Genomic DNA, 22,850 nt, shown 5'->3' with positions numbered 1-22,850 from the left:
ATACAAATATTGAGGTTAGCATGAGCAATACCAAAATTATTTGAAAGAACATTGATAACTCTGAGTAACTGATTTCCCTTCATAGTTCAGTGTTTTTAATATTTAGAATTGCTATGCTCACTGGAATATCAGACTGACCTCTATAGCTCTTGTAGCATTTCATACAAAAGTGGGTTTCTTTTGTCCTGCTAATTGGAAGTTAAGATTTGTCATGGGAATGAGCTTGCTATGAATTTATTTCAAGTTTTAAACTTTGTAGTTTTCTGTTCCTTGGATTTAGTGTCTGAAGAATGATTTATGATTACAATCCTGTCCCTGTTCCAGCTTTCCTTTCTTGGCAAAAGCGTTGTCAAGAAGTTTAAATTTTGACGACTTACTGACATATTGTATCATTGAAAAATAATTCCTGATAATTCACATATCAGTTAAAAAATATCAGCAAGAGCCTTCATTTCAGCTAGGTTGACTCAGTATTTTCTTTCCACGAGAGCATGTTGATTGATCAAATTGAGTGTATAGCAATCCAGTAATTCCTTAAGATGTTGATATGATTAGATTGAGTTGCATTTTAATTATTCAGCTTTTATTAAAATGGTAAAGCATGTAGTAGAGATTTGAGTTGAACGTATTTCAGTGCATTTGATGAATCTAAACAAATGTAATAGAACACGCTGGTCCTAATATACCTAACCTTTTACCTCATATTTTTTGAGGAGGGACAGTTTAAATTCTCTTCATTCTCTTTACCAAAAAATGGTAAATTATATCAGTTTTTTACATGTTTAAAATATAGACATATTCAACCCCTAGCTTGGGAATCTCCATATGCCGTGGGTACGGCCCTAAAAAAAGTTAAAATAAAAAAAATATAGACCATGGTGAACTGCCTTTTAATACTAGGTTGTCATAAACTAGAATTTTTAAGTTTGGATAGTTGCAAATCCTCTTTAATTTCTCTCCTATTAAAATTTTAAGATCATCCGACTGTCCTTATGGATATATTTTAAATGTGAATGGAATGTACAGTTAGGTCTTTAAGCAGAAAGAACCAAGGCTATGTATTAATTTGAATGGAATAATAAGCATTATAATTGATTTAGAGCACACAGCTATGAATTTCTTTCCTCGGGTAGCTAACTGAAATCTCTAGTAATTTTATGTGGCCTTAATCATTTTGGTAAAATTTCCCAACTGGCACTTCAGGTTAGCTTTCTGACCATTGACTTCGTAAAAAAAATTAAACCAGCTGGGCAAATACAAAGTGATTGCCAGTTAAATAGTTTTATTCTTAATAAAGAGAATATCTCCATATTTACATCAATAAGAGGTAATGCAGACTTATGGGAAGATTCCTGTAATACAGTATTAGAACCACTTCCTTCCCCATCCCACCTCCCACCTGCCATCCCATAGTAAAACCACTGTAACTGGTGGGAAGAGAGTGTTTGTGACTTTTTCTTTTTTCAGTTACTCTCATCTGCCTTCTCAATATTGCCAAGCTAGCCAACACCCATACTAGAGTTTACCAGAATTTGCATGCTCTTGGTTCTGGGTGTTTGATAATCACAGCTTCTTCTTAGGACACCCTTGAATTGGTAGTATAGGTGAGATCTGGTTTGGGAGTCAGTCAAGGGGTTTGGCTTAACCTTACCCAGGGCCCTTGCAGTGTTCTTCCGGACAGAGTAGGCAAACACTGGCAAGCTTTGGTTGATTGATAGGATCAGGGCCCTGCTCACAAGCTATGCAGGGGTCACATTAAGTGGATTTGCACTGCAGCCTAATATGGAGTTTTAAGACTGAAGTACAGTGATCGGTGTTGGAAGACGATTGGTTTTTCTTGTTATAGATTGCTAATTAGTCTTGAAAGTCTAACCTGTTTTGTTGAACAGCCTCCCTGATTTTCCCTGAGAAAGTGGTTTGGACAGTAATCTATTTACTCTGCCTCTATACCCCACTTCCCTCTTGTTAAAATAAAATCTAGAAACCTCTGGGGACTCCCCACTGTGGAGTTCTGCTTGGAAGGAGCTTTAAAACAGTGGCTCCAAACCGAAGTAAATATTGACTGGGTCTGGGGCTGGCGGAGGCCTGCTCAAAGCCTGCTATTGTTCCTGCTTAGTCAGCACTCCAGAGCCGGCTCAAGTACGCATGTGTTAAGAGGGGAAGAAAGGCTGTGGAGGGAAGGGAATAGGGCCGGCAGCTGAACTCGCAAATGTACCATAAAGAGGAAAGGGAAGCCGACTACAAAGCCAGCAGGAGCTTAGGCTGGGTTACAGAGTGCCTGGGAGACAGAAATGCCACCACACTCCTGGCCCTGTCTGTATCAGAGAAGTTGAAGGTACACGAAGCTGTTGGTTTTGGTGGGTCCAAACCTGGTGAAACCTGCATGCCGGGGCTGCTGTCTTCTCAAGGGCAAATGAAATGTAGCATTTTGGTGGAATTGGAAGAGAGATGAAGAGTAAACCTGGATTCCAGATAATCCTTCTCCCTGCCTGATACCTGTTCTGATGCTTCTGTCAGCCTCTCCAGCTCCAGCTGTCATGTTGGATTACACACTCTCTTGGGTCTCCTAAGTGCTTTGGCACCCCTGGGGAATCAGATGGGTGAGGGAGAACCATATGCCATCTGAAATGCAAGTTCTGAAGTTCTGAAGAGATGTTCTTATTCTATGAAAAATTTAAACTTTTTTTTTTAAAGGAAAATTCAGTCATTTAAATATGGAACAGATTCCCTTGTTTAAAGTGGAGCACTTTGAGTAAAAGCTGACTGTATTTTTGCCATTCAATTCAAGAACCCAAACAAACAGCTGGCTAACTTTATGCTTTAGTAAAAACCATCCCGGTACATTTACTAACTGGAAAAGTAAACATCCTTAAAATGAAATTCTCATGTGTCCTGACTACAAAGTGATTTTTAATAAAGACACAGTAACACCAATAGCATATTTGGATTGTTGTTCATTTTGACTGATACTCTTAAGCATCCCTTCATCTTAAATGCCTCGCCTTCTGTGACATGTGAGGTGAACATGTCAGTGCTAAAGACCACATGTAGCCAAATACCAAGACAATTAGAAAACTCATTATTTGTCAAGGCAGTGACCAAAATGTTCTGCCTCACTCAGGTTTTTAATGAACAACAAACATAATGTTACCATAAAGCAGGGAATAAAATGGGCAGAGAAAGAGGGGTATCAGGAACTGCTTCCTGGAAGAGGAATAGCATAGTCTAGGCCTTGAATGATGAATATGACTTTAACAGAGATGGAGACAAGTAGCGGAAGAATGTTCCAGGGATTCATAGCAACAGGAGGAGAGAGATTATTGGCTATAAGTTTGTCAGTGGACCTGCGGGATATACAGAAAGTATAAATTCAGGGTGAATGAGATCTGGTGTTAGATCAGAAGCTTGGGATGGAATGGCTCAGCTCAGTTGCTGGGTCTCACGGTGAGCCTTCTGATATCAAGGGGGAAGGTGATTTTGATGGATTATTCTTTGTAGCGGGTGAATTATCAGAGTTCTCATAGATAGTGTAATTGTTCTGTGCTGTTGTGTATCTTAGCCACTGTTAAATTGCTTTGCAGATATAACTGAATACCGGAAAATGTTGATGGTCTTCAAATTAGGCTTGGTTTATACATGATTAGGTGGTAGGATGATAAAAATCAGGGCCATTTTCATATTTTCACATTTTCAGATGGAACCTGAGGGTGCTCCAGCACATTGAAATTCTTTCTCTGATTTATGGATTAAGCATTTGTTTTCAAACTCATTTTTCAGCCAAAAAAAACTGGCCATAAAAATCATTAGCATAAAACTAATATGTTAAAAAAAAAAGAAAAAGAAAAGAAAAGAAAAATGCAAACCATCAAATAAACCTCAGGAGAGTTTTTAGAAGAGATTGGGATCTGGGGCTCTTCCTACCTCTTGTCCCCAGCTCCTGAGATGCTATGAGGAGCCCCTATGGCTTTTGATTCGATTTTCAAAACCCTCAGGTAACACCTTGGTGCTTACTCAGCAGAGGTAGGATGATTCACCTCTCACAGACACAAAAGTGCTTCTGTGCCCCTCCAGAGACAAAGGACTTTCTGAATAGCTCCCATTTATTGAGCACTGACTGTGTACCAAGCACAGTGCTTTACAGACTTCACAATCATTATCGTGTGTTTAAGCCTGACAACACCTTTTATGAAGAAGGAATTAAAATGATCCTTCTTTTACAGATAAGAAAACTAAGCTTTATATATTTTGAACCTGGCCAGTTAATGGCCTTGCACCTCCTAGCTGGGCTGTTTGGAGTGACACATTCTGTCTAACAGAACTCAGTGAAATGTTAAAAGGTGACCTTGAGACAGAATTTTCAGGGCGGTGTGGTGAAGGAGAATGATGGAGACTGTATGCTAATATGAAAGGAGGACCAAAAATGCACACTTACATTCCTCCTTGTTGAGCATTTAATGGACTGAGAGGTAGCAAGCAGCAACTGTTGCACCTATAGCAGATAATTAGTACCTGGAGGTTAAATGTTTCATGGACTCATTCGTTGGAGCTAATTGTGAGGCCGTCCATATGCACATACACACAAAATGTGTGTTGTAGATGAGGGGGGATCAGACTCATGGGAAATTTGCATGCCAGCTAGTTTTGTTCCTCTGCATTTGCGTAAGCTTGATTCCTGAGAGCTATCTAGGGTATAGAGCTATTTTTGAAGAATTTCAGGAGAAATTCTGGAATTCCTTGAATAAAAGTTTCAGAGTTTAAGAATCATACCATCAGGAAATTATCCCCATATTTAATCAACATTCCTGCACTTTCAGTCAGCTTTGGTTTATATAATACGTGGATTTACTTAAAAATTTTTAAAGGCAGCTTTTAACCTACTCTATAGTACATTCATTCTAGAAACAAGAAACACGTGCTTTTTTCAGCTATAAGGGACTCTGTGTTCTTTTGTGTCCCACATCCCACCCCCAATTCCCATCTTTTTTCCCTTCCTGTTGCTTCTTTTCCACAGTTTTTTTTTTTTTTTTTTTTGCCCTATACCTTAACAGCCAGTAAATTATTCCTGATTACTTTCAAAGACAAAAGTTTCCTGATAGGACGTGGCTGGATCAGGTTGCCAGCTAATCTCCAGAGAGACAACATAGAGGGGGAAGAAAGAGTTTTGGCACCTTATCCGTTATGGACATCTGCTGTGCCAGATTCACCCAGGTCTTTAGTTGAAACGTGTACCTGGAAGCATTAGGTGATTCATCGCTGCAACAATCCTTTGTGCCTCTGCAGGGAAAGTTGTTACCCTTCTATTTGAGCGTGTATGAATAACATTGGTATATGGATAATAGCGGTAGTTTGTGTGTACTCTCTGCATCTTTGTACATATTCTGTTTCCTAGATTATAAGACTCCTGAGTTCAGGGATGGTAGTTTACATGCAGATTCACGATATTAAAGGGCCGGCTCCTGATGGGTAAGAGTCTGAGACAGGTCCTCGGTATACTCAGCTTCTCCACTAACTAGATGCTGTGGTCCTGGACAAGTTTTTTAAACTTTCCCTGCTTCATCTACCTCATCTGTAAATGAGAATCATAATGTATTTCTTTGATAGAGTTATCTGGTTAAATGACATATTACATTAGAACAAGGTCTAGTACAGAGTATGTGGTTAGTAAATGTTCGCTTTTAATAAATACTTCTGCATGACTATTATCATGATATAAAAAGTCAGAAAAGATACAAAAGATACAAAAAAGATTTTTTATGTACAAAAAAATATCAGAATGATGCAGAGATATGTTGAGGAGACAGCATTGACTAACTTTGGAGTCAAGATGATCTGGGTTCAAATGTTGACTCTTTTCTTTTAACTCTCAGTTTCCTCTTGCGTAAAATAGAGAGGGTGTATACTTTGTGATGATCCAGTGAGAGAGTAAATGGATGTAAAATGCCTTCTGCCTAATATCCCTTCAGTGAGATATGGGTATTATTATTATTATTAATTGGAGAATTAATCATTCGAGTATTAACCCATGAGACATATTGTCTGCACATCGACTTTGTTTCTTCATTTCACTTTCTTATTTGCCTGTAGTCAAATGTTTTGGTAGCCTAATTGAACTCATATGTTAATTGTGTGGAAATTCTCCATTCTGATTTTGTCAGTTTGAAAGATAAACTAATATCTTTTTTTTTTTTTTCTTACCAACTAGATGTTTGGCCTTAAGCAAACCACTGGATGCTCCTCAACCATATTTTCATCTTGATGACAAGGTGATTGAATTAGTTGATCTCTTATGCTAGAGCATCTGACTCGAGGATCTGAGATATGTCAAGGCTTTGACACACTACTTGACTGTTTGACCTTGGGCAAGTCACTTAACCTTGGGCAAGACACTTAACCTTGGTCAAGTCTGGTTTCCTCATCTGTGAAATGAGAGGATTGTTGCCCTCTGGGAGGTCGTTTCAACGTCATGAATCTTTTGGTCTCTTTAACTTCTTTGGTTAAAACATATAATGTACTTCCCTTGCCCCATTTTGTTTGATCAGTGTAGAGGAACTAACACATATCTAAACTTTTAAAAAGAAGACACACATGATTTCTCTTTTTCACTTTCAAACTTAACTTTAAAGAGTAAAACATCTTTTTTTTTCTTTTACTTCTAAACATGAATTTAAGGATTTATTTGAAAGACCATCCTGAAGTTACAGTTAATCAGTAAGAAAAATAATGTACCATTTCATAGCTTTGGGTATATGTTTTATACCCACATCAGCCAAGTCACCCTCATCCAAATTAATGATTCCAATCCTAGATTTGACCCAGGGAGATTTGGACACAATTTTATCTCACGAAACTCTCAATTTAGCTTGGTTCTAAAAATTAAGAAGAATTTTTAAAAAGTGTTTCAAAAGAAGAAAAAGAAGGACCTAGAATAAAAAAAAATTTTTTTTTCATTTCATAGCTCTGAGATCTCACTCTTAAGTTGATTTACTGAACTGTTTGGTTTTCATTTATTTTCACTTTGCCTTTGGAAGGAGATATGAAGTAGAATAGGGAAGACTTTAGAAAATTAGGTCAATGTGTAAGTATTGGGCACAGCATACTATTATATAGTTTAAATCTTTATCATAAGTTATATAAATAAGACTCTGCTCTCATAGTTTTTTTTAATCCTGTGTTTTTGCTGTAGCTCATCTAATTTTGCATACTTATTTCAACATTATTATTAAAAATGTAGGTAATGTCACGGTAGACTTTGTAACATGAAGTAAACATGTCCAACATTACTTCAATAATCACTAAAAACTGAAATGGACAAGACATGCTGGATCTTCAAAGTAAGTTCTAAGATGGCAGTTTACCATACAGTATAAGAAAGAATGATTCGGCGAGAAAATCAGTTAAAATTTTAAGTGACTTATGCTTTTGCATCAAGATGATGGTAAATGAGAGAGAGGCATAGAAAACAGTAATGAGTAATTATTAGCTAGCTCGCCTGTTTTATGCTTTCCTTGTATTACACCTGCTCACAAAGGAGAAATTGTCTCATTTATTTGGAGACGCCTGGCCCACTTTAATGCCTCTTCTCTTAGTAGTTTCTAGTCAAATTATTCCTAATCAGTTTCATGCGTAGATTGGACTTGCTTCACCCCATTTCCTGTGGCAGTGTGGGTTTTCAGTGGACTAATCACAATCACAGAGCACGAAGATGTGTCCTCTTAGAGGTCAGGCCTTGTTCTCATCCAAGTAGATTGATTTGTGAGCAGCGGCCATTACTGACAGCGGCTGTGGGTTTGCCACTGTTTCTGCATTTAGTAATTTGTTGGACATGAACTTAACATTTTTCATTTTCTTTGCTGTCTAATAAAAGCAGTCTGACTAAATTGAAGAACCCAAGTTTAACTTTTGTAGCATCTGTTTTTGTTTTTTCCCTTAGCTTGTAATTTTGTAACCTTTGGTTGTTGGTTATCAGAATGAGTATTAAAGTAAATTTATTTTGCTAATCTTCATTTCTAGTTAAAAATATAATGATGCTGATTAAAAGACATTCTTAAAATGAGTTCATTCTAATAACAATGCTGATTATGAAATTATGATTTTAAACTTTTTTTTTTTTTTACAAGTAGTGAATAGTGAATTCCTGTTAATCCCTTATGGACAGTTGTAACAACGAGGAAATTGTGAGATGCTGAAGAAAGTGTATATATAGTAGCTGCATATGTTGACTGAACAGTTTGAGTGTCTGGTTCCTGATTTTCCAGAATTGCATAAGATAGAATTACACTGATGTTAGTTAACATGCAAAACCGAATCATTTTATTTAAATACATACATAAACTGTATTTTATCTGCAAATTATTTCATCTATTATGTCATTTGCTTTTTTGTGTTATGTTATCAGTGTGACATCATCTCAAAGATGCTACGTTTGAAAAAAAAAGTCAATACTTTGTATTATAGGGCCTTTATGCATAACTTTCATTTATGTGATTTTTACTTAAACCTACTCATTAGCTATGTACAGTATGCTGATAATATTCAAAAGTCCTGATTCCATAGAAAAATTACTATATCTGGAGACACTTGGAGAACTGATCTCAAATATGTATACTTTACACACACCAAAAAAATCCTGCGTGATAAATCTTTTCAGTAAGATTTTTTTTCTCTGTTCTTTGGAATCAAGGCTATTCCATCTTAAGAACTGCATTCAGCGACAATATCCCTGGTAATAAGTAAAACTATTCCCAGCCCTACCCCCATATTCCTGTGAAAATATTCTGTTTTTTCAGAAGCAGTAGTTTTAACATTGTCTCAACAGCTACATCTTTCAATGGTGACACATAAAACATGAGCGAGTGTGACTATTCCTGTTCCCATGTTTACAGGGAGACCCAGGAACTCAAGTGGATTTGTGAGAGAAAGAACTAGCACCCACATGTTTAACTACTGCCTTCCTCCGTTAGCTTTTGCATCTGTCAGCAGTGACTCTCACCGCACTAAAGACATTAATTATATCAGGTACACTGTAATCACCATGGTGTCAGGGCTGAGCCTTGTTAATCTTTGTGTTTATTATAGTTAGCATAGTGCTGGGCACATAGTAGGCACTTGGTAGAATTTTTTAAACAAGAATAATAATGCCATTAAGCATGTAGCATCAACTGCGATTTTGCCCATGCTTCCTTTCATAGAAAAGGAACTACGCTTTAGTTAACACATTTTGGGCCTGATAATTATAAGCCACACTAACCTGTGATTATTCTTCACAGTACAAGTGTAAACAGATCTTTATTCATTGTTTTTCTCGGCCACATTGTTTGGTCTTAGCCTCTTAGGTCTTTGAAGAGATGGATTGACGATGGCAAAGCAGGTGACAGGCTTCAGGCCACAGGGAATGTGTGGTCAAGTGAGCTTAGCTTTCTTCATGTTATTGAATCCTCCATATTTAACCTGTAGAAAACAGTCAGAGCTAAATGGCTGATTTGGTTATAGCTTTGGAAGGGCCTTTAATGGTGCTTGTGTTTTTTGTTTTAGCAATCTTCAAATCAAGAATTACATCTTTAAAAATACGTATTAAATATTTGGGGGCTAGTCTGTAAAGGCTTGATGACTTTAAGTCTGTGTAGGGTTCTCAAGAGTAAAGTCAAAATGACATTTTCCCCCAGATCATTTTGTAGTAAAATTCATGCAAAAACAGCTATTGGGTCTGGTATTTTAGGGAAAATTTAATGTTAAAACAAGACTAACTATAAAACCTGATCCAATATATTGTGTGCAGATTGGTTAAGATGGCACTAAAAACACTGTCACATACATACAGAGTTTTGACAGAAATAAATTTGGTAGTGACGTTAACATACGAATAGTGAATGCCATTTAGGGGGACTTTTAAACAAAATGTCATGAATGGTATTATAAATTGAATTTAGTCATTTCTGGATAAAATATGAATGAACAGTTAGTGTTACAGAAGTTAAAGGTGGCTAAGAAAATACGTCAGCTTCTGCAAAGCAGATTTACTCATCTTCGTCCCCTTGTTTGGAGCTTATCACACAATAGACATTTTTATAATTTTTTTATAATTAAAAATCACAATTTTTATAATTTTTTCCAGATGAATTTAACTCATACTCAAACAATCGAAAACATTTTCAAGTCGTGACATTCTGTAACCTGACAGTTTTTTCGTCTTTAAAAGTAAATTATAGGTTTTTTTTTTTATTAATTTTTTTCCCCACTGTACAGCATGGGGGCCAAGTTAAACTTCCATGTATACATTTTTTTCCCACCCTTTGTTCTGTTGCAATATATATAAGTATCTAGACATAGTTCTCAATGCTACTCAGCAGGATCTCATTGTAAATCCATTCCAAGTTGTATCCGATAACCCCAAGCTCCCCATCCCTCCTACTCCCTCCCTCTCCCCCTGGGCGGCCACAAGTCTAGTCTCCAAGTAAATTATAGTTTTAAAAACTTGTTGCAGAAACTCACTTTTTAACTCTTGAGCATCTACCCTGTGTTAAGTATTGACTAGGTAATTAAGATATTTTTGCATACCAAGATCAACAATTATTCATGAATCAATAACTGAATTTATCTGTTTGTTTTGCTTTCCAGCAACCAAGTTTGTGTTTACATATGGAATTTCTTTAGATAATGTTGCTTTTTTCACTTTAAAGGCCCTTCTTCTCCAGGCCATGTTTTCTTCATTAAGTTGTAGAAATACGTTTTGAAATGAAGCAAAAGGTTCTCATATTTTTTTTCTGTGTTTCTTTTTCTTTCCTTTTATTTATAAATAAGCACTAGACTTTTTCTGAAGCTTACCAGGGGCAAACAAGTAGCAGAATAATATTTGTCTGACGAATCTGAGCCAAGGTGACTATTTCTCTCTAATAGAGGATGACAACGGCGGATTTAAGAAGTCATCCCCTATTGTCTCCGCACAAAAACCTTCCGCCTGCATCTTGCAGCTTGTATCACTTCTAAAGGATCCATGGGCAAACTGCTGAATTTTTATTAATCAGCTTAACTTAATGAGATGAAAAGACCTTTTCAAAAGAATGAAGAAGGGAGAGACAGATACTGAGAGCTACTCTAATTCTTTGCCATGAAAAAACCATTTTCCTTCCAGATTTTTTGGGAAGACACTTTTAGTCCTGTTTCCAGGTAATTCATCTGGCTCGTCTTTCTAATTTTCACACACTTAGGAACTCTCTCTAGCCATGTGCTGCCTTTATTATTATTTTTAAAGAAAGTAGACAGCTATAAAGAAGAGTTAATGAGCGTTGAGGGGGGAAATACCTTTGGGAAAGAAGGCAGGAAAGCTTAAGCTGATAAAACATGACTCCTTTTTGATGGGGGCTCTGTTTGGATAACTTGCCCTCGTCTAAATTCTTCTCTCTTCCCGTCCTTCCTGCTCCCTCCTCTGTCCCTCCCCCCATCTCGTCAAGCCTATTTCATAAACGGTAGCAGCTGGAGATCTTTTAGTGGCATTCAGGGATTATTTCCCTTCGGGGTTTTAATAAGCCCTGATGTCTGAAACACAGTATAGACGCTTGTGGAGACAATCACCATTCAGGCTGAGGACCATGGAACGTTTCAGGGCTCAGATGGTTGGGTCCAGGCAGGACCCCAGGATGCATGGAGCACAGCAGATCACCATAGCAGGGAGTCGCCAGGCCCTGGAGGAAGACTGGGGAGGGAGCAGTCAGTAGAGGGGGCTTCCCATGATTTCTCAACCCACTTGACTTGTGCTCTCTTAAATTGCTGGATTTAGATCTATGACCAGCCAGAGGCGCCACCACTCCAGTCCCATGGTCCACGGTCTACCAGAAGCCCCATGCTGGGAAGTAGCCCCACAGTGGGGACACTAAGATGGCCAAGATGTTGACCTCATCAGGTAGATGTCCTGAGGTGTTATTTAAAGAGCTGAGCCCACTGGAGGTCAGGTGGTGCAGAGTGCCTCAGTGTTGGAAGAGAAATGTCTTATTGCCACCTAGTAGCTTTCTTATGGTATCTCTCAATATGTGGGTTCAAAAATTTAGTTCTTAGAGTCAATCAGGAAAACTATATAAAAATGGTTCCATGGGGGTTCTTCAAGTTCATCGAATTTTGTTTTGTTTCTGTAGGTGAGAAAAATAGGCAAAATGACCTTTTAGATGTCACACAGAGCATGGATCTGTCTTTTTACCTGTGATTTCTGAGATGTTCTTACCCTTGTTCTCCCCTATGGAAATCCGTGTTTAAAATCATCTCTGAAAGAACTTCTAGAAAACCCATGGGCCAAGCATTATGGCCTGTCCTCATACCCACTTTTTCTCTCTGTATTGCACATGTCAGTTCTCCTTCTCTCTCCAGTATACCTTGATATCATGTCACTTGGGAAGATAAGAGCACGTGCATTTCAGAGGATGGTATAATGCCCAGTTTTGCCACACTCTTTAGAAGTCACATGGGTTCGAGGGAGAGGACTTCTGTTCTAAAGGTTGGGAATCAGTTCCCTCTCAACATGTGTTGGACTTTTAACACAAGTGGGTAAAAATTTTCACTAGAACACAAAATAAGATAATGATTTTTATTACTAGTGCATTAAGTGATGATGGTGGCAGAAGCAGCCGGCCAGGTCTGCTCTTGTCTCCACTTAACCTACTTCATGGCTTTCAGAGAGTTACCTTCTCCGGCACTTTCAACTGGGGGAAGTGAGAGTGTGGGCACTTTTAGGCTCTTCTTTGGGGGTTGAGGCTGGGCTCATTGTGAAGTTGGAATATTGGGAAACAGCTGTTCTTTGCCTGGGTGGACAGTCATTGATTTTTAAATGCTTGGGCCTCCTGATGGCATAAAAACCCATTTGTGCCTCTTTAGATTAAGGTTAATTTTTGTGGTTGTGAGTGCAGATGCAAGGAACAGATGCTGCACACTTGCTTTGGCTTTTAGACATACTCTATACTTTAAAATGAAATTTAATTAAAAATTAAATGCATCATTAGATCATAAAAAGAAAATTAAAAAAATCTCTGATTAGAATGTATTGCATCAAATAAAATCATGGTCCCAGTAAATGTGGGGAGTTGATTTATTAATAAAGTTCAAAGATAAAAGTTAACTGTCCATTATGGATCCTTTTTCTTCTCCCCCCAGCCAATAGTTATAGCCTACTCTGCTCTTGTATAATGATTTCGTGAAACCATTTTAATCATAATCAAACAGTTACAAGGATTGGAAAATGGTGTTTATTCATTTTCTCCAACACAATGAAAATCACAGCTCTCAAATTATATGTGAGCGGTTACCTCTGTGGTTAAGAAATCATTTGTAGCTTAGAGTTGTAATGCTGCGAGACAGTCCGCTCACCTGCAGATAATGTTTCATTAGCCTCTTTCAAATTGACAGGGCTGGCTGCTTCCATGTATTCCTCTGGTGAAGCTGAATGATCGCTCTGTTTGTTTTCTACTTTCTTGTTACAGGTCACTTTCAGTAAGGATTCTCCCCTCAGGCCTTATTAAAGGAACAACCAGATAAACAAACAAACTATACTTCCAAATCAAGAAGAGGGAAGATGGGACTTGAGATCACTAACTCACCTTAGTTTTATTATTATGAATTTGTTTTCCTTAGGGAAGTAGCATCATGTTAGAGAAACATTTATACGCAGTTCTACAACTCATGTTGGGGTATTTCTATTTGAGCTTTTCACATATGCTTGGCTATTAATTAATTGATTGCATCTAGCTTTTTTCCCCTTAATATTGTGTAATAAATATTTTCTTTTTTTAGTAATAAGTATTTTCTCATATTGCTGGAAGCAACCTGTATAATATGAAAATTATCCTTGTCAGCGACTGTATACATTTTCATCAAGACAGTTAACCATTACTTACTTAACCAATACTTTTCCATCTTATTCCACAGCACTCTAGTTCAATGAGAAATAGTAGATACTAACTACTCTTTTCCCCAGAGTTTCTATTACCAATATGTTTGGGAAAAGCTGGATTAAAGAAATGACATTATGTCTGAGCCTTCCAGCGCCTTTAACATATGAATAATCACTGACAGGCCATGATGGAGAAATCTAGTTATATGTGGCATATTCTAAACTTGCTGTTTAGAAATACTGAATTACTGTTCCTTATTGTTAGACATATAGCTTTTCATAATATAGTTTTATGTGATATAAAGACATAGGTCACTTAATTTTTTTTTTCTTAAAGCTTTCCTTATATTTTGATTTTTCTCCAGGGTAGAAAAATAGGATTATTGGGTTGAACAGTATTAACATTGTATAATTCTTGGTAATATTGTCAGGTTGTTTTACAGTTTCATTACACTCTTACCAGACCTGGGTATTTTTTTTTTTTTTTTTTTTTTTTGGTAAGGATCTCATTTAATGAACAAGAAAAAGCTGTTGTTTTAATACACATTTCTTTGATAGTAAGTGAGATGAGATGCTTGTTTATTTATTTGCTCACTGTTTATAAAGGCACTGATAATTGCTAAAGCTTGCTCTTGCTAACCTGTACCTTTAGAATAAAAATACTACTACTGGCTACTACTGTGTTGGATCAGCACTGTGCTGAGTGCTTACTGTATTCATAGTCTTCTCGACAGCCTTAAAATAAGAAAACTTTTACATAGCTCTTGCCATGTATCCATCTCTTTTCAAGCAGTGTGCATATATGTTAAGTCCTGTAATTTGTATAATAACCCTACAAGGTAGGTTCTATTATTGCCACCTTCATTATGCAGTTGAGGAAACTAAGACAGATAAATATAGTGGTGCAGATTACACCATTAGTAAGTGGCAGAATGGGGATTATAAACCCAGGCAGTCAGTTCCAGAGACTCAAAAACTCTGCTCTGAACTCTAACTTTGCTGCCTCGGCTACTACAGTTATAAGCAAGTATGTGTTGTATACTTAAATTTACCAAATGAATGCTGCGGTGTCACTGCCCTGCCATTTTCAAAGTATTTAATAGTCTAGAAAATGTAAATTATATCCCATATTTTAAAATCCCAATTTTTGCATGCTATTCTTCTGTATGTGAGGTTATAGGATGGAAAAGAGTGGGAGTGTTAAATGTCCACAGTGATATGCTGCGCTTTAAAAAAAACAACTTTGTAACCGAAGGTTGAATTCTTATTCCCTGCAGTGCAGACTGTATGCTTCTGCAGTACTCCACAATTTAGCACATGGGAGTATCTTTCATAAAATGAGTTGTGTGGATTGGACAGTAGGCACTTAAATGCAGTTATATAATTAAAAGAGATGCAAAAAATGACCTTAAAAAGACATTAGCTTATTTTTCTCTTTAGACATGTTTACATTTTAAATTGATTTTATATAAATGTATGTGTGTATATTATGGCATATGTATAGCATTATATTTTTCTCCTATTTTGAGAATTTTCTTTAATAATAACGTTCATTATCTATATTTGTAATTCAAAAACTCATACTTGAAAAGCAAAAAAAAAAAAAGTGCTTTTCAGTTCTCTGTGACTATATGGTCTTGAACCTTTCTAATAATATGCTTTCTCCTTCTGAAGCATTATTCATCTCCTGTTAGCATCTCCTGTGAATTGAGAGTTAGGTTTGTGATTTTCTTGACATTTGCTGGAAGCAGGATGGAGTCACAGGACTTCTCTTGTCATTCCAAATATTATACATTGAAAGGACGTATTTTAACCAAAAGTCTTTTCAGGGAGTGGATTAAAGATCAGAGAGGATATGGCAAAGAGTTTAGTTTTTTCTAGACTTTTGATCCCCCTTGAGATGCTACAAAGTTTTTATTTTTGGTTACGGTTTAACAAAAAGAAAATGACCAATACTAAACTTATTTACTGTCGTTGGCTCTTTAGAAGAAATTTAAGCCTCCCACATTAAAATTTAGAGATAGAATCTTTGCTTAGTTCAGCATTTAGATATTTGTAGTGGTCATTGCTGGCCTGAGTAAAATAAAGTAAACAGAAAGCAGGCAAATTTTAGAAAGATTTATAGTAGGATGTTCTTATAAAACCAGAAAGTTTAAAATATGGTTGATTTAAACCAGAAATGCTTGCTTGGTCCTCAAATATTTATAAAATGCTAAATACTTTTCATGCTCTCTTCTGACAGTTAACAGATTATTGCTCCCTTATCAGTATCATCACACCCACTTCTCTGTCAGAACCTTATAACCTTCACAGCTGGTTATTATGGGTCTGTGTTTGCCCATGTCTCACTCTTTCCCTTTTAGATGGTCTCCATGGGATTTAGCTTTTAACTTTTCTAATAGAAGTGTTGCTATGCAAGACCCATGGCTTATGCCATCCATATTTGAGAACATAATCTTATCTTCTTGGGAAAAAACTTTGGATGTGACATTCCAAGTTATTTTAGCTGTACCAAATCATGTAATTTGATATAGCAACTCTCCTGGAAAGACATATCAAAGTAAACTGATAAATAAATCCTTTGTTTCAGATTTTCCATTTCATTAATTGCTTGAGAGTGTTCTGAAGAAAGTTACCTGTCATTTGATTAAAGCTTGTCATGGATTCAGAAGTTTCTCACAGTTTGGGGTTATTAATCTATAGAGGATAAGATAAAGCATTTCCTTGTATTGAATTTGAACATGCTTTGTGCTTTGGGCTCCATGAAATATTAAATTCTGTCTGCCATTTTTGCAGGCTAGCTGGGCAGGAAAACTTATACACGTACATGGATAGGGAAGGGATTGAGGTCATGGCATCTTGATTCAAGGGTGTGTCTTCTTTTTTCCTTGTTGAACAGTAATGTTAATTGGAATGTGTTTTGAGAGTCATATGGGTCACAAATATATATACAAAACATGCGTGTGGAAATACACATGCACATATATGTTTTCATGATAGTTTTCGTTACTAGCATTAGTTAAGACCATGTAGACTGCTTTTGTCTGAAACTATGATTTCAGAATCAGAGTTGTAGCATGCAGAATATCTGATGTAGTAGCTTAAATGACATATTTAGACAAAAAAGTTTTAAAGTCTTAAAAAGAGCAAGAAGGAGGGGAATGATATTTAAAGCCTTGATGCTTTTAATACTATTTTCAACCAATATCCCTTGGATTTAATTGTCCCCAGGAACTTTCATTTGCTCACAGCCTGGGTAAACAATCTTGTGGAATGCTGGCTCACTCAGGAGACCATCCATCATAAGGATGAGTGCTTTTACCCACCTGGACTTCACTGTCAGTGTGTCTGCAAGGATCTGAACGGATACATCTCCATTTCTTAATGAGGAGTTTGGTCTTAAATGTAGTGAACCCTCTCACTGTGAGACTGTTACCTAAGGCTGAAAATCTATCATAATTATCATTTCTCTTAAACACCCATCATTAAGGAGTGCACAAAATGCTTGCCTTAAAAGGATAGTTTCATGGAGATTGCTTCTTGAGAATGTGTCAGCACAAAATGAAATCCTTGGGGTTAAGAAAAAAGAAGCACTTACACAGTGAAAAGTGGTAAAAAAATCTACAAATTCAAATACTGCTGACTAAAAGGCAGTTGATGGGATGCAAGTTGGTGCAACCACAGAGGTGGCTAGCTCTGTGCCCCAGACTGGTGGGGACATTTCTCTCCCTTGTAGTGGGTTGATGCTGAAAAGCAAGAACACGTTTTGTGAGAAGTAGCTTGTTTTGCCTAGACAGGAATATACATCCAACTTCGGGCTCAAAACGATAGGGAGTTGGCTTAAAGCAAAAAATAAAATGAAATAAAAGCAGTCATACATTAAAATAAAAACCCTGCATCATGATTTATTGACTTTGGCCATATCAACTTGCTAAATCATATGGATGCGATTTAAGAAGAATGTTATTTTAAGAAGCTTTGCTCCCCTTTAATTTGACATGACTAAACCTGAAGCCTTCTGGAAACCACAATTCAAAATGGTTTTTCCCCCTAGAGTTTTCATCAATTTGCATTTAGAAATGTAATATTAGCTCTCATGTAGAATAAGGATTAATTTTGGAATATTTCTAGATAATGGGAGCCTCATTCCAAAAATGAAGTTGAGTATCATTTGACGTGAATTAACTCTTGCTATTCTCCTGAATTTCATATATTTTAAGGTCATCTTTTGATTTATCACCATCCCTACACTGGTACCTCATTTTATTCTTTTCCTTTCTCAGTGCTGTGTAGAAAGCTAGGATTCTTCCTTTTTTTTTTTTTTTTTTTTTTTTTTTTGAGCATAAGAAATGTTGCATTATACCTTAGGAACTATCTCCATAAAGGCGATGAATAGGCTTGAGGCACTTATCTGAATTTTTTCAGTTTGAAATCATTTTAAAAAAAGATTTGGGGGGGAGGTGTATACCATTAAAGACTCATAAAATTTAGTTTGCCTGTGTGGATAAGGAACAACATCCTCCTGGTATTCAGCAGCTGTCAGTGTTGCTGAGTTTTGAACTTCCCAGTGCATTGTTTTCTCTGCAGTTTTTGACCTTAAAAGTTTCTTCTCAGCTGTGCATTTTCAAATCACTACTTAAAACATAGAATACTAATAAAGAAACTTGAAAAGTGTCTGGATCACCATGGAGAGAAAGGGTAGTTTAAAAGAGACCAGCAGTCTCTAAATCTGTTGACCCCCTGCCAGCTCCCAATTATAGTTTATCATCAAATGAAGGTGTAGTCCCTGCGAGAGATGCCAAGTTTGAATTTTGTTGAAATTTGAGTAGCTTTATACATAGAAACAGTGTCTTTTGTCTTAAGCCCTTTGTAAATGTAATTGTTTACCTTTTCCAGGAAGGTCAAAGATGCCAAGGACTTCCTCTATATTTTTCCCTGAACTTCCTGGGCTGCATCTAGGGCCAAAAATAAACAGCAGTTGTTAGGATCTGTGGCCTTTGCGATTCTTCACCAGTTTTGCAAGTGTGAATACTGTTGTGAGCAGTTCATTTATTTTGCTTCTTTGCTCCCAGCAGATAGTGAACAGGAAGGTTCACTGGTGAGTGTACGGTGGGCTCTCTCCAAACTAGTTGTTAAAACTAGTCGACGTGGTGCCTTTGAATCTTCGTTGAGCATCCCGTTCCCCTGGCCTCCTATCAGTGGTAAAAGGAACATGGCACGTAGGTGTTTAAATTATTTATCGTCATAATCGGCCTTTATGTTAGACTGCCTTGCCAGGCCTCTGTTATTCTAGTGCATAATTGATGGTGCTCACAAGTGGAAAAGTTAGAAAAGCGGAAGTAATGTGCCGCAGCAGCACCACCGGGAGGCCGCGGGGCTTGGCGGGTGGGGCGGGGAGGGAGCCACTGCCCAGCGCCTGGGACGCCCCGCAAATTCCGGGGCTCATTTGGCATCTGGTCAGGAAATGTTTCCTTTCTTCCTTTTTTTTCGTGCAGAAGGGGACAGGAAAGATGGAAAGAGTCACCACAGCAGATATTTGCAGCCTAATTGCAAGCCTGATCCTGACTCTTGAGTAGAGCTTGCTGGTTTACTTTCACTGGCTGGAAAAACACACGTATAAGGTTTTTAGAGGAGGGGTTCCCTTCAGAAAACGACCCTGAGTTTGGCCTGAGTTTGGTATTAAGGGTAACAAATGACTCACAAATGGTGAAAGCAGAAAGAAATTTTTTAAAAAGCCGAGTGGCCTTAAAAAATTCAGTTTAGACTACTGAAGAATTTTTCCCCTCTGGTTATACCTCTGTGTGCGTTTATTGGAAAGTAAGAAATGCAAAATATCCTGCATTGTACATAAAAGTGCACTTGTAATGAGAATGTTTAGTGCAGATTCAGTGCCTATAAAGAAACAAAAAATACCAAACTTTGAGGTCAATTCTGCAATGTGATCTTGGCCAAATTATTTTGAAAGGACGGTTTTTTAAAAAAATATATTTTCTTGAAGTATGGTTTACCTAGAAAGTTGTGTTAGTGTTAGGTGTACAGCAAAATTAATCAGATATATCTCTGTCCATTCATTTTCAGATTCTTTTCCCATATAGGTTATTACACAGTATTGAGTCGGTTACTGTATGCTATATTGAAAGGACAATTTTAAAACTTAGTTTAAATAAAGTATTTTGAGGCACATGAATAGATTAGGAAAATATTTTAGAAGAATATTGCCAGCAACCATAGCAGAGATCTCTTATGGTGAGTAAAGAGAGTGTTTTTTTGAGACACGTCATCCCAATTTTCTGCTTATAGGCTTGCTAACGAGAGGAGAAAAGATAGGAGAGGAGTAAAGATGGGAGAGGAAATGTTTCCTGGATAAAATTTGGTGAGATTTTATGTTTTTTGAAGAAGAAGTTTATGGAGACCTAATTAATTTTAAAATCGTAAGTTAAGCGAAAGCCTAGTTCATATAACTCAGCTAGTGTTATAAAGATGGAGAGAAGAACAAAGGAGTAGGGGCACAGATGTGGGAGAGGTGGATAAAAAGAGAGCAGAGGAGAGTGTGCTTAAAAAGAGAAATAAATTGGAGGTGGTTGGCTCAATGGGGAATTGCGGGTGTAATGAAAAAGTCTTTCTCATCTACTGTATCTGTGTTTGTCCCAGCTCTAATTTTCCCAAAGTGTTATAATTTGGGGTATTCTTGGAGGGTGTCAAGGCTTTTGTGGAAGGGACAGTTTACAACTACGTAAAATATGTTAGAGGAGAGGGAGGGACAGGGAGGGAGAGAGAAACTTGGAAGAGAGCAGAGAAGAGCCAGTGAGAAAAAGACAATGAGAGAAAAACTGGGCCAAACAAGAAGAGTGGGGGAAAGATGGCCAAAAAGACCAAGCCTTTGGGAAGAGAGAAGGAAAAGGAAACAGGCAAGGGGAGAGCAAAAGGAGAGAGGAGAACGTTTTAGAGAAACTGCTGTGTTGTTTGTGCATGGCAGTGCCTCGTGTCACCCTGTCCCCTCTTCCTTCTCTCAGCCAGGTGCTGGTGGCTAGAAGGCTGGGCGGTGAAGCCAGCACCTCCCTAAGGCCTCCTGGAGGACTTTGCACAGGGGCTCCCTTTCAAGTGGCTGCTTCCTTTAGAAACTGGCACCCATTCCATGATGGACTAGTGAAGAAAATCAGAGTGAAACCTAAGAAATTTCAAATAAATGTGAAATCTCCAAATACACGCATTACTTGGGTGAAATCTGACCCTAACCAAAGCCTGGAAAAGCTCTTCCGATAACTTTACTTTTCCGCTTTCACTTTTCCCTAGGGGAAGATTAATACTTTGTCTTAAATTTTTTTTTTTAAGTGACATCTTTAAAGTATTTTGTGCTGTAGAGATAATTTACAAAGATATAAATAAGTATCTTCCATTTTTATTAGGACAATATACATCTCTGCCTCTCCACATTATACTTTATTTGCATTAAAAAGTAAGTCTAAAATAAACATTTGATAGCAATTATTTTTTTATCCATCAGTGCTCTATAGGAAGAGCTGTTCTTGTGTTTCCACATAAACTAGTAATGTTTTTGGTATCCAGGAAATCTGTGTTTGCTCTGTGGATATTTGCAATTATACCCCTTTAGTTTTACCATGGGCAAAATTTAAATGTATGCGTATATGTGTATAGTCTCCATCTCGATATGTGTGTGTGTGTGTGTGTGTGTGTGTGTGTGTGTGTATGAAATAGAGAGCTTATATATATTTAAGTATAGGTTTATATTTTTCTCCCTGGCCCATTGTTTTATATATAGAATAGTCAGAATTATTTACTAATTATTTATTAATTATTTAAAATAACTAAGTAGAATTTGCTCAATATTACAATTTTGGACTGAGTGTAGACTGCCACTTAAAATTTTATTTCTATTAAAATAATAGGTAATACATGAACAAAATAATTTTCAAACAGTACAAAAGCAATTCAGAGGTACAGAATGAAAATGTCTCCTTTCCTACCTTTTTCCTTTTCACTAGAGGGAAATATATGAGACTTTTAGAAAGTCATTTAGATACCTAAAAGAAAATCATTTAGGATACCTAAAAACCACATTTTGAGATAATATACTAGCCTTTTTGCTTTTATTTTCTGTATAATGGCTTTTCCATCCTTCCTTCCTCATGTCTTTTTCACAGGATTCATTTTTTAGCATTCTAATATTAATCAGGGTTGAAGTCATTATCTTTCCCAGACCTCAAAAAAGGTTACCTTCCTTTGTCCTAAATAAGGACTTCTCTTTTCAGAAACCTTAAAGATTAAGGGACAGCTTCAATGGGACTCACATCCATTTTGTTTCGGCTTCATATTTCATCTTTGAGTTACATTGTAATTTTGTTTTCACTTGCCATTACTCATTGTCAATGTAATATTTAGTATTTATCAAGGGTTCTCTGGGTACAATATGGTGTGGCATTTTTAATAATGTATAGATTAGCTGCTTTTCCAGACCATGAATAGATTGTAGTCTAAGTAGGAAAAAAAAAAAAGAAATACTCTCCATATTATTTATACTTAGTGACAAATTTTCATAATGAATGGATTTGGAAAAGTGAAGGAGAAGTTACTCAATTTATACAAAGTATTTATTCTAGTTACTTTGTGTTTTGAGTTTCATTTTATATATATAATAGTACATTTTTGAGACTATGTCTTATATGAACCTTCTAAAGTGCTACAGTGTACATAACTTAATAAATCTCTTATTCTATTTTAAAAATTAGATTTCTCCGTGCTGTTAATACACAGCCTTCGATTCATGTAAGACTTCTTAAGAGGCATCATGAAATACTGACTTCATTTAGAATTTGGCGCTTAAGCTCTAGAACTAATTATCTGCCACTTAGTGGCTATGTAGTCATAGGCAAATTCTTTAACTTCTTTGGCTCACCATTTTTTTCCCTATCTCTGAAATAGGGATAATAACACTACTAACCTTACAGTGTTATAATATGAA

At 36.8% G+C, this 22,850-nt stretch overlaps 1 protein-coding gene across 2 annotated transcripts in view; it reads left to right on the top strand.

Moving 5' to 3' along the window:
- The window catches only part of EFNA5 (ephrin A5), a 281,034-nt gene that overhangs the window by 16,820 nt on the left and 241,364 nt on the right, over positions 1-22,850 (top strand). The window lies entirely within an intron of this gene.

Source organism: Sus scrofa, chromosome 2 (assembly GCF_054392235.1).
Source record: "Sus scrofa isolate SSC_HxYL_T2T_F1_AM1 chromosome 2, Sscrofa_HxYL_maternal_Yorkshire_Landrace_v2.0, whole genome shotgun sequence".
Taxonomy (NCBI): Eukaryota; Metazoa; Chordata; class Mammalia; order Artiodactyla; family Suidae; genus Sus; species Sus scrofa.
Note: the sequence above shows the minus strand (reverse complement) of the source record. Positions and strands in the feature narration are given on the sequence as shown.